The sequence below is a fragment of the Triticum dicoccoides genome, chromosome 4A (genome assembly GCF_002162155.2).
Source record: "Triticum dicoccoides isolate Atlit2015 ecotype Zavitan chromosome 4A, WEW_v2.0, whole genome shotgun sequence".
Classification (NCBI taxonomy): domain Eukaryota; kingdom Viridiplantae; phylum Streptophyta; class Magnoliopsida; order Poales; family Poaceae; genus Triticum; species Triticum dicoccoides.
In genome coordinates this window covers 302,259,997-302,272,554 of record NC_041386.1, presented here as the reverse complement: position 1 = coordinate 302,272,554, position 12,558 = coordinate 302,259,997, and the positions used below count along the sequence as shown (strand labels likewise).

Genomic DNA, 12,558 nt, shown 5'->3' with positions numbered 1-12,558 from the left:
TTAGTAGCAATGATGCAGACTGGATCCGTGGTCTGAGGATTATCCTCATTGCTGCACAGAAGAATTATGTCCTTGATGCACGGCTAGGTGACAGACCGGTTGCAGGAGCAGATGCAGACGTTATGAACGTTTGGCGAGCTCAATATGATGACTACTTGATAGTTTAGTGCACCATGCTTTACGACTTAGAATCATGGCTTCAAAGACGTTTTGAACGCCATAAAGCATATGAGATGTTGAGTTGGCATATATCAAGAATAGGATTTGTCACTCCAATTGTCGCAGAGGTATCTCTGGGCCCTCTCGGTAAGGCACATCACTATAAGCCTTGCAAGCAATGTGACTAATGACTTAGTTACGGGATGATGCACCATAGAACAAGTAAAGAGACTTGCCGGTAACAAGATTGAGCTAGGTATTCAGATACCGACGATCGAATCTCAGGAAAGTAACATACCGATGACAAAGGGAACAACGTATGTTGTTATGCGGTTTGACCGACAAAGATCTTGGTAGGATATGTAGGAACCAATATGAGCATCCAGGTTCCGCTATTGGTTATTGACCGGAGACGAGTCTCGGTCATGTCTAGATAGTTCTCGAACACGTAGGGTCCACACGCTTAAAGTTCAGTGACGATCGGTATTATGAGTTTATGTGTTTTGATGTACCGAAGGTAGTTCGGAGTCCCGGATGAGATCCGAGACATGACGAGGAGTCTAGAAATGGTCGAGACGTAAAGATAGATATATTGGACGACTATATTCGGACATCGGAAAGGTTCTGAGTGATTCGGGTATTTTTCGGAGTACCGGGGAGTTACGGGAATACGAGGAAGAAGTAATGGGCCTCATGGGCCAAGTGGTGGAATTGAGGAGGCAGGGCGCACAGCCCTCCTAACCCAAACCGAACTGGACTAGGGGGTCGGCCCCCTTTCCCCCTTTTCCTCCATCTCCTTCCTTCTCCTCTTCCCCCTTCCTTTCCTCCTCCTAGTAGGAGTAGGAAAGGGGAGTCCTACTCCTACTAGGAGGAGGACCCCTCCTCCTGGCGCGCCCTACAGGGGCCGGCTGGCCTCCCCCTTGCTCCTTTATGTATGGGGGCAGGGGGCACCCTAGGACATAGAAGTTGATCATTGATATCTCCTAGCCGTGTGGGGTGCCCCCCTCCACCATAATCCACCTCGGTCATACTGTAGCGGTGCTTAGGCAAAGCCCGGCGACGGTAGCTTCATCAACATCATCACCACGCCGTCGTGCTGACGAAACTCTCCCTTGAGCTCTACTGGATCATGAGTTCGTGAGACGTCACCGAGCTGAACATGTGCTGAATGCGGAGGTGTCGTACGTTCGGTACTGAGGATCGGTCGATCGTGAAGACGTACAACTACATCAACCACGTCCGCGTTATCATAACGCTTCCGCTTAATGTTCTACGAGGGTACATGGACGACTCTCCCCTCTCGTTGCTATGCATCACCATGATCTTGCATGTGCGTAGGATTTTTTTTGAAATTACTACGTTCCTGAACAATAAGTATATGAAAGCTCAAAAAGAAATTAAGTGGGTGTGCATCCAACTTGCTTGCTCATGAAGACCTAGGGCATTTGAGGAAGCCCATCATTGGAATATACAAGCCAAATTCTATAATGAAAATTCCCACTATTATATGAAAGTGACAACATAGGAGACTCTCTATCATGAAGATCATGGTGCTACTTTGAAGCACAAGCGTGGTAAAAGGATAGTAGCATTTCCCCTTCTCTCTTTTTCTCTCATTTTTTCGCTTTTTTGGGGCCCTCTCTCTTTTTTTGGCCTCCTTTTTTATTTTTATTTTTTATTTTCCGTCTGGAGTCTCACCCCGGCTTGTGGGGGAATCATAGTCTTCATCATCCTTCCCTCACTGGGACAATGCTCTAATAATGATGATCATTACACTTTTATTTACTTACAACCCAAGAATTACAACTCAATATTTAGAACAAAATATGACTTTATATGAATGCCTCCGGCGGTGTACCGGGATGTGCAATGACTCAAGAGTGACATGTATGAAAGATTTATGAAAGGTGGCTTTGCCACAAATACGATGTCAACTACATGACCATGCAAAGAAATATGACAATGATGAAGCATGTCATAATAAACGGAACGGTGGAAAGTTGCATGGCAGTATATCTTGCAATGGCTATGGAAATGCCATAATAGGTAGGTATGGTGGCTGTCTTGAGGAAGGTATATGGTGGGTGTATGGTACCGGCGAAAGTTGCATGGCACCAGAGAGGCTAGCAATGGTGGAATGGTGAGAGTGCGCATAATCCATGGACTCAACACTAGTCATAAAGAACTCATATACTTATTGCAAAAATCTACAAGTCATCAAAACAAAGTACCATGCGCATGCTCCTAGGGGAAGGGTTGGTAGGAGTTAACCATCGCGCGATCTCGATGTCCACTCATAAGGAAGACAATCAATAAATACCTCATGATCCAACATCATCACATAACGGTTCACCATACGTGCATGCTACGGGAATCACAAACTTTAACACAAGTATCTCTCAAATTCACAACAACTCCACAAGCATGACTCTAATATCACCATCTTCATATCTCAAAACAGTCATAAAGAATCAAACTTCTCATAGTATTCAATGCACTTTATATGAATGTTTTTATTATATCCCTCTTGGATGCCTATCATATTAGGACTAAATTCATAACCTAAGCAAATTACCATGTTGTTTAAGACTCTCAAAATAATATAAGTGAAGCATGACAATTCATCAATTTCTTCAAAATAAAACCACCCTTGTGCTCTAAAAAGATATAAGTGAAGCACTAGAGCAAATGACGAACTACTCCAAAAGATATAGGTGAAGATCAATGAGTAGTCGAATAATTATGCAACTATGTGAAGACTCTCTAACATTTAACAAGAATCAACTAGCATAGGAAGACAAAACAAGCATAACTTCAAAACTTGTAACACATAGAGAGGAAACTTGATATTATTGCAATTCCTACAAGCATATATTCCACCCTCATAATAATTTTCAGTAGAATCATGAATAAATTCAACAATATAACCATCACATAGAGCATTCTTTTCATGATCTATAAGCATAGAAAATTTACTACTCTCCACATAACCAAAATTCTTGTCATTCGAAATAGTGGAAGTATCATAAGAAACTCGAATACTATAAATTGTTTCCACATTAAAATAGTAATGTTGAGAAAAATGGTAATCATAATCATGACAAGTTTGGTAAATATAATCACCACTACTTTTTATAACATAAGTATCATCACAATAATCATCATAAGTAGCAACTTTATTCTCATCATAATCAATTGAAACCTCTTCCAAGATAGTGGAATCATTACTAAATAAAGTCATGACCTCTCCAAATCCAATTTTAAATAATTATCACAATAAGATTCGACATCCTCCAAAATAGTGGGATCATTACTTCCTAAAGTTGACACTCTTCCATACCCACTTTCATCAATATACTCATCATAAATAGGAGGCATGCTATCACCATAATAAATTTGCTCATCAAAACTTAGGAGACTAAAAATATCATCTTCATTAAACATAGCATCCCCAAGCTTGGGCCTTTTCATATCATAAGCATAATCACTATCATCATTAATAGTATGGATAGCACCAATAGTACAGCAATTATCATCATCACAATGAGTAATAGGAGCAACATCATTTAGGAGGGATACATTTTTACCTTTGCTTCTCTGTCTTTTCTTTTTCTTCTTTGCATCATGTGTGGGTTTAATCCTCTTTTGGAGCTCCTTATTAATGAGATTGGTTGAATAGAAAGCTCCTCCTCGTTACCTAATTCATCATAAGAAAGAATAGGAGGATATTGGGAAATCTCTTCCCTTTCATTAGTATTCTCTCCATCTTCTATTTGTTTTCTTGTCTTTATGTAATTGGCAACATAAGGATTTTCAATGCAATTCACTGCACAATACATATAAATTTCCTCTAGATCAAAATCAAGAACTTTATCCAGAACAAATTCTGGAAGATCATTAGTTATACGTTTCATTTGTTCATAACCCACAAGCAAACTAAGTTCATTATGATGCGCAAGGGAAATCAAGTCATCACAATTTTTGGACACGATTTGATCATGAAAAAATTTCCATTGGAGATTTAAATGATCACATTCATTGCAAAGTTCACAAGGATGGCAAATTTTTTTAAATTTTCAGCACAAGCATGTAGCCTCTCTTCCAACCATTTAGTTTCTAAATACTTATGCCTCTTACAAAATCTATCTTCCCTATTTGTGTGTGCTTGCAAGCTCTATGCACTCCACAAAAATTGACATGCTTATAAGAGATATTTTTATCATGACTAGTGCAATCATCATTAGTACTATGGATATTCAAAGAGTTCATACTAACAACATTGCAATCATGCTCATCATGCAAAGATTGTATGCCAAAATTTTATTGCATTCTTCTTCTAACACTTTGGCACAATTATCGGAATCCTTATTTTCATGAAAGACATTAAAAAGATGGAGCACATGAGGCACCCTCAATCCCATTTTATTTTTGTAGTTTTCATTTATAAACTAACTAGTAATAAAACAAGAAACTAAAAGATTCGATTGCAAGATCTAAAGATATACCTTCAAGCAATAACCTCCCCGGCAACGACGCCAGAAAAGAGCTTGATGTCTACTACATAACCTTCTTCTTGTAGACGTTGTTGTGCCTCCAAGTGCAGAGGTTTCTAAGACAGTAGAAATTTCCCTCAAGTGGATGACCTAAGATTTATCAATCCATGGGAGGTGTAGGATGAAGATGGTCTCTCTCAAACAACCCTGCAACCAAATAACAAAGAGTCTCTTGTGTCCCCAACACACCCAATACAATGGTCAATTGTATAGGTGCACTAGTTCGGCGAAGAGATGGTGATACAAGTGCAATATCGATGGTACATATAGGTTTTTATAATCTGAAATTATAAAAACAACAAGGTAACTAATGATAAAAGTGAGCAAAAATGGTATTGCAATGCATTGAAACAAGGTCTAGGGTTCATACTTTCACTAGTGCAAGTTCTCTCAACAAGTATAACATAATTAGATCATATAACTATCCCTCAACATGCAACAAAAAGTCACTCCAAAGTCACTAATAGCGGAGAACAAACGAAGAGATTATTGTAGGGTACGAAACCACCTCAAAGTTATTCTTTCCGATCAATCCATTGGGCTATTTCTATAAGTGTCACAAATAGCCCTAGAGTTCGTAGAAAAATAACACCTAAAGACACTAATCAACCAAAACCCTAATGTCACCTAGATACTCCAATGTCACCTCAAGTATCCGCGGGTATGATTATACGATATGCATCATACAATCTCAGATTCATCTATTCAACCAACACAAAGAACTTCAAAGAGTACCCCAAAGTTTCTACCGAAGAGTCAAGACGAAAACGTGTGCCAACCCCTATGCATAGATTCCCAAGGTCACGGAACCCGCAAGTTGATCACCAAAACATACATCAAGTGAATCAATAGAATACCCCATTGTCACCACAGGTATCCCACGCAAGACATACATCAAGTGTTCTCAAATCCTTAAAGACTCAATCCGATAAGATAACTTCAAAAGGAAAACTCAATCCATTACAAGAAGGTAGAGGGGGAGAAACATCATAAGATCCAACTATAGTAGCAAAGCTCGCGGTACATCAAGATCATGCCAAATCAAGAACATGAGAGAGAGGGAGATCAAATACATAGCTACTGGTACATAACCTCAGCCCCGAGGGGGAACTACTCCCTCCTCGTCATGGAGAGCGCCAGGATGATGAAGATGGCCACCGGTGACAATTCCCCCTCCGGTAGGGTGCCGGAACAGGATCCGATTGGTTTTTGGTGGCTATAGAGGCTTGTAGCGGCGGAACTCCCGATCTAGGTTTGTTTTCGAGGGTTTCTGTATTTATAGGAATTTTTGGCGTCAGTCTCATGTTAGGGGGGTCTCCGAGTCATCCACGAGGTAGGGGGCGCGCCCAGGGGGTAGGGTGTGCCCTCCACCCTCGTGGATGGCTCGGGACTCTTCTGTCCCAACTATTTTACTCTGGGGGCTTCTTTTGGTCCATAAAAAATCATCAAAAATTGGCACGTCAATTGGACTCCGTTTGATATTCCTTTTCTGTAAAACTCAAAAATAAGGAAAAAAACAGAAACTGGCACTGGGCTCTAGGTTAATAGGTTAGTCCCAAAAATCATGTAAAATAGCATATAAATGCATATGATACATCCAAGATGGATAATATAATAGCATGGAACAATAAAAATTATAGATACGTTGGAGACGTATCCGTGTTTCAAAAGGGTTATCAATTATTGATTTTCACAAAGGCTATAAGCCGCCGGGTTACAAAAATCCCGGATTATAATGGATGCGCGTTAAGTCGCCATCGGCCATGAGCCACTGAGTATTTAAATTTCAGATTTACTTGTCAACCGATAAGGTATTCAAATTTTTAATAGCCAAACTTGGTTGATTTGTCGTGATGATATTGAATGATTAAGATTTTCATACCGGATTATATTATTCAGATATTGAATAGCCAACATGGTTGGATTTTTGTTATGGTTATCAATAACCAGTATTATGATTGATGTTTTCAAAGTCACTTCAGCGCAATGGCTATTATTTTATTAATGGGTATGATTTATTCTACAATGGAAGGAATAGTTCTGAGTCGCTGCAGGCTTACGACCCGGCACTTGGGGGCTACATTATTCAAGTTGAGATTACATCAAATATGCAAGTCCCATGTCACTGCCAGCATGCACCATGACACTTGGGGGCTAATGCAAAGTCATTTTTTGCTCACCTTATTGAAGACCCTACTCATCACATTGTAATGAGCCAGCCCTTGGGGGCTACTAATTGCTCCTGTCAAAAATTCAAAGTACACAAGCTTTAATCCATTATATTGAAGGGTCCATTGCTTAGTTGGTAGAGCATAAGACTCTTAACCTTGTGGTCGTGGGTTCAAGCCCTACATTGGAGGCTACATCCTATGATGTTATTTTCATTGATCATATATGCAAAGTCCCTGCTCATTATTACATAATGACCCGACCCTTGGGGGCTACACTGGTTGAAATTTTTATGAGCATAAGGAAATTACAAGTCCCAGGTTGCTGCAAGCAGGACAACCCGGCACTTGGGGGCTACATATGTGGAATATTCAATATTGACTAGTGATTGAGATGAACAACCTGAATTTCTTCAACGTTGCAACATTTATGTTAAAGCAAGTCTTAAGTTGTTACTACGCTCCCTCTTTAAGACCTGGGGATTACAAGTGATATGCATATATGAGAGGTACGCTTTCAAGCTTGATGTTAGCAACAATTATGACCCGGTGCCATCAATATTTAGAAACCGACAATTTTGGCACTGATAAACTGGCAAGTTCTACATCTTCAAGCCGGATGAAAATCAGATGAGTATTTCAAGACTAATCTCTCCCTAATAATAAAGCACGGATTGAGTCTCCGGGTTCACCGTCGCGGCGTTTTTACACAAAGGCCCCTCACTCTTTTTAAAATCAACCCGCACTCCATGATGTTTCATCTATTAAGTGAAACAAAAACGATTCTACATGCACCCGTCTCTCTATCCCCACGAGAACACGAACCATCCCGGCCACCCGGCGCTAGGGTTCCCTCCGCCGTCGCGCCCCATCCCTCCGCTCCCAGCAACCCTGTCCACTCTCTCCCATCCCCAGTCGTCGTCGTAGCCCCTCGACGCCGTTCGATATCCAAGACGGAGCCTCGGCCGACAACTCCTTGGAGCACGCCGCCCGCCGGTGGATGCCCTGGTTCTGCGCGACCCCGCCAGAGACTCACCTCGCCACCTTGGCGCCTCCCGAAGGATCTCCGCCACCGCCTAGCGCTTCTGTGCGCAAGGATGCCGACGCCTCTCCCTGGTACCTCTATCTCCACTCCCTCTGGGCGCTTCTCACTGCTCCACACCCCTTTCCTCTCCCATCCTGTCCAATGCGGCTCACGGCCTGCTACAAACGCTTGCCGTCTCCCGTGCAGGCCCTCCTGGCGGACAGCCTCCAGCCCACACAAGCTTCCCTGTTTTGGCTCTGTTGGCTACCATGGTTGAGTAGAGCGAGGTGATCGAGAGGGGAAATAGTCACTTGATTTTTGCGGATTATGTTGGGCATGGAGATTGATCTTAACTTTTTGGTTGTCCGCAGATTCAATGATGACAACACGCACACCTTTCCCTGATGCTTGGGCAAAGGCATGTATGTCCGATGTGCAGGCAAAACTTTATAGATGCAGATTACATACATTAGAAATTGCCAACTCGGTGGATGATAAATACTATGACTTGGGACTCAGAAAAAAGATCAACACGTAGGTATGGGAGTTCGGAATATCCAACATTCCCTAGCTACTTCCTAATTGCTTTACGCACTACCTGCAATTGCAAGCTCAATGTGCTTACATTTCAATTAGCTAAATCTCTTTGTTGGCAATAGTTAATAGGTTAGGTGAAGTTTAGAACAATATGTCAATATGGTAAAGCCTTATTTTATTTAGGCTAGCAGCCTGCTATATAAATTATAAGGTGTGTAAAAAATCTCAGTTAGCTGTGCATGGCTTCCTTTGATCGGATCGTCGCTTGAGTAGACGATTTGCCATACACCAAGCTACTACAGGCTGATCACAGTTTAGCCAAGACGAAACTCTCACATATGAGATAGCTACTAGATCAATAGTTCAATTGTTTGCCTCAGGCCATAACCTTGATAACGATAATTTTTTCTTGTACTTACAGATGCAGATTACATAGATCAGGACTTGCTAACTCGGCGTATGACACATACTAAACGACATCAACACGTAGGTATGAGAGTTCGGAATATCCAACATTTGCTAACTACTTTTTAATTGCTTCGTCCTCTACCTGCAATTACAACTTCAGTGTGCTTGATTTTCAATTAGCCAAGTGCATTTGTTGGTTTTAGTTCTTTTCTATATACAATTAATTATCAATAGGTTTGATGATACTTCAGAACAACATATCAATGTTAGAGGCTTATTTTATGTTATTTGGACTAGCAGTTTTTGTTCTGCCAATAGAAATAATAAATGAGGGATTTCCCCAGTTTTTTTCTCTCATGTTGTTTTGACCATGATGTACCAGATTTTCAATGTGGAAAACAATTAGAATTGCACTTTTCAGGGGATGTACTTTAGTTGGTGTGCATGCCTTGGTTCATTGTTGCCTAGACAAGCTAGAGAATTTTTGCTGTGAGAAAATGTATGGACATTTGATGATTAGGGTTAAGAAAATATTATGATAACATGGTTTGGCTTAATACACTAGGTTGTTCGCTACCTTGAGGAGCTCGAGAAACTTATTGAAGTGCTTATATTTTAATTATAAGTTTTGATTCTTATGTTGGAGACATGACTATGCAAGGAAGTGGTGAGAGAATTTTGCAGTAGCTTTATAGTGATGTTTAGATAATTACCATTTAGATTAACAAAGAAAACAACTGGGAGCTGCTTTTAGAATTTCATTTATTATTTGTTAGACCATGATCATCTGCCGATAATTATTTTCCTCAATAGTTTTTCCTTTATTACTGATATTTTCATGGCATTTCAATTGATGCACCCTAATCTAATATCTACAAACTTCATTTACACAACACAATTGATTGTTGCTGATGTAGGTGAGACCATTGACTATTAGAGGTGAGTTGGCAAGCTGTTTTCTTCTATGGTTTGGCATGTAACTTTGTGTTCTCTAGCTCTTTTTAGTTTTATATTTTTCTAACAAACAAGACCAACCTTACCTTAAGAAGAAAAGCATCATTATAACCATGAAAAAAAATCTACTTAAATGTAAGGCTTTTGTTCGTCTATTAAGTCATTACCCGTCTAAACGAGACACAGAAATAATGAATTCTTACATGGTAAGTTTTTGTTTCATTTTCATTCTTTGCCTTATCCCGTGTTGGAAAAGAAGTTCAATTGTTTTTTTCTTCACAATGTACCAAAGATTCTGATGAAAGATGCTTATTTTTCTCTCAGCTTCAAGAAACAGTCACTATATACTCTGTTTTGTATATATATATGTAGTTGTAAGGAGATGTTTTATTTTCTTTATATGCTACTATTTTAACGTCTTGGAAGAGTCCTGAATTTATTGGAGACAACAAAGTGGGCGCACCATTTGAGTTATTTGGCACCTTGATGCAGCAAATCAACACATGTTTGAGCTACAACGGAGGTCACTTAAATAAATGTAACGTGATTTACCCCTTTATTTCTTTATCTCGAGAGACAATGTAGATATATGCATGTGTTTACATTTGTTGTGGTTGCATGTATCCTTGACTTTTGTTAGGCTGGGGACAAGAGTATCAATTTGTATAATGCTAATAATGTTGTCACATAATAGTGTAATGTATGTGTTATTGTGATGTTATCCAGTCAAACTCTTTAGAAAACAATGGTCGCTGCCAGAAGTTGGCTGGGGTGATTGTTGAATATAGATGGGAGCTTCTTTGAGGAAAGCCAAACAAGTGGCTGGGGATGTATCTCGCGGGACTCGATGGTTACAGTTTGGGGAGCAGCAGAGTTGCTTGCTAGCATCTTTTTTTCTTGCATCTACGAACTGATGATGCTTTACTTGCTGTTGTTTCCCGTGGTAGTACATTATGGCTCACTGTTGTTTATGCTCGGACAGCAGCAGAGGAATAGACTCGGCAAGGAAGGGAGCTACTCCAGTGTAGTCGGTGGAATTGACTGGCAAAGTAAATCATGAAGCTCCTGGTTGGACCAAGAGGTAATTCCCTGTTTTCCCTGCACCATGCATTAGTTGATGTAGAATATTTGTGCGTCCAAATAACAACATGAATTTGGTTTTAGTAGTTTCTGAATTATAGCATCAGAAAAATTATGTGGCTTATTTTGGTAGCATTTGTGATGGACCAATATTGTGTTGAAGGCTGAGAATTGGGGCTGCACCTCCTACAACAGTCAGTTTCGTCGGTGGCCTACCAACAACACTGGTGAAGGAATAAGGGTGGCCCGAGACCGATAATAGGGGGCTCTTGAACTGGCAAAGCAAGAAGCCACCATCGCTTCATTGTCCCCGGAGATCGTTTGGTGATGTCCGATGGATATCACGTGACGGAGTGGAGACGCACACTCCCCTGCCCCAACTTTGGTGCCGCCACCTACCAATGCGGGGCACAGTCCTTCCTGACCCAGCCTACATCTTGATTGTAAATTTCTCTCACCTTCTATCTCGTGTTCATGTGGTCGTATTGATTTTGACTTTTGAGAAGTGTTGAAAGAAGATTATGTGCTTCAGACGACTGAATGTCCAGTAATATCATCAACCTTCAGCCAGCAGCGGCTCCGAACTCTTATCACCTCAAATGGTTTAGCATAGATCAGTCACATGTGAGGACGAAAGCTTGGATCAGCTTCTGTAGTCGCTATCTTCCATTTACAACCGAGTTTTCTTATGGTTATAGGATAGAAACTTTGTATTATTTTGCCATCTTCTTTCCTTCATGAAACTAGCTGCAGCAAGTAGCAATTTAAATTGATGCGAGAAAGTATCTATCTTTAATGTCCAACTGAAGATTTTCCAGTTGAAAACATCAACCAAGATACAACAAATCCTCATGGTCAGCAATCTTACCGTTATAAAGTTTCAGTCATCCTTTTAGATAATTAGGCCTGAGCTCGTTAACTTACCATCTTAAGAAACTGTTGTCAAGGTAGTAGTGGATGCTGCAATTGATAATTACTTGTGCTCTGAGATGGTGGCTCCTGAAAATGATTCATCACATCCTTGTGATTTTGAAGACAAAAAAGAAAGAGAGTTCTCTTACTTGCTGGATATACTATTACTAATTGCTTCTGCATTGAGTATCGGCTATATAAGGTGTGCCAGTCCCTTTGACTATTTTGCATGCAATGATATGTTTGGCATGCTTGAAAAAATACAAGAAACTTACTAAGTGGTCAAGGGCACAAAGTAAAACTTACTGTAACTTAGCTACCAATGTGACATACTACTGGTCAGGTTTTACCACTCACCATTAATATGCTGATGGAGTTCTCCAATTCTGAAAACAAATTCACCATGCATTGAATGGATCATTCAATTGTGCAATGCAAATGGTGTGTCCTCTGTTAGTCAGAGGATCTGAGAATCGGGATAGATCAGGATGGGTTTCATATGTGAAATTTTGCTTAATGGATGCTCCAAGTTTCCTCTAATCAGCAGACCTATGGGATATGGGCCTCTGTTTGCCCCTGGTACTCCTGATGCAGGAGCTACACTTCCAGTTTGACTACCCGAGGGAAGGGTCTCGCTTCAGTTGCTTTGGGTCATTATATGTTTTTTTGTTGAAGGGTGGTACATGGGCTTAACCGCGTCCAGAACTGAACTTTAGTAGTAGGGACAGCAAAATTATCTAAAAAATACCGTATAAATGGTCAT

The 12,558-nt window shown here is 40.4% G+C and overlaps 1 long non-coding RNA gene across 9 annotated transcripts; it reads left to right on the top strand.

The window, feature by feature from the left end:
• Window positions 1-7,680: 7,680 nt before the first annotated feature.
• Window positions 7,681-11,578, top strand: LOC119285820. Of its 9 annotated transcripts, none has more exons than XR_005139883.1 (8): window positions 7,681-7,996; window positions 8,112-8,191; window positions 8,276-8,442; window positions 8,863-8,931; window positions 9,767-9,788; window positions 10,296-10,341; window positions 10,789-10,884; window positions 11,047-11,578. It is a non-coding gene; the product is annotated as an uncharacterized LOC119285820 (long non-coding RNA). The 9 variants fall into 9 exon arrangements; XR_005139886.1 differs by having other exon boundaries at window positions 10,230-10,341; window positions 10,786-10,884; XR_005139881.1 differs by having other exon boundaries at window positions 10,296-10,884.
• Window positions 11,579-12,558: the final 980 nt, after the last annotated feature.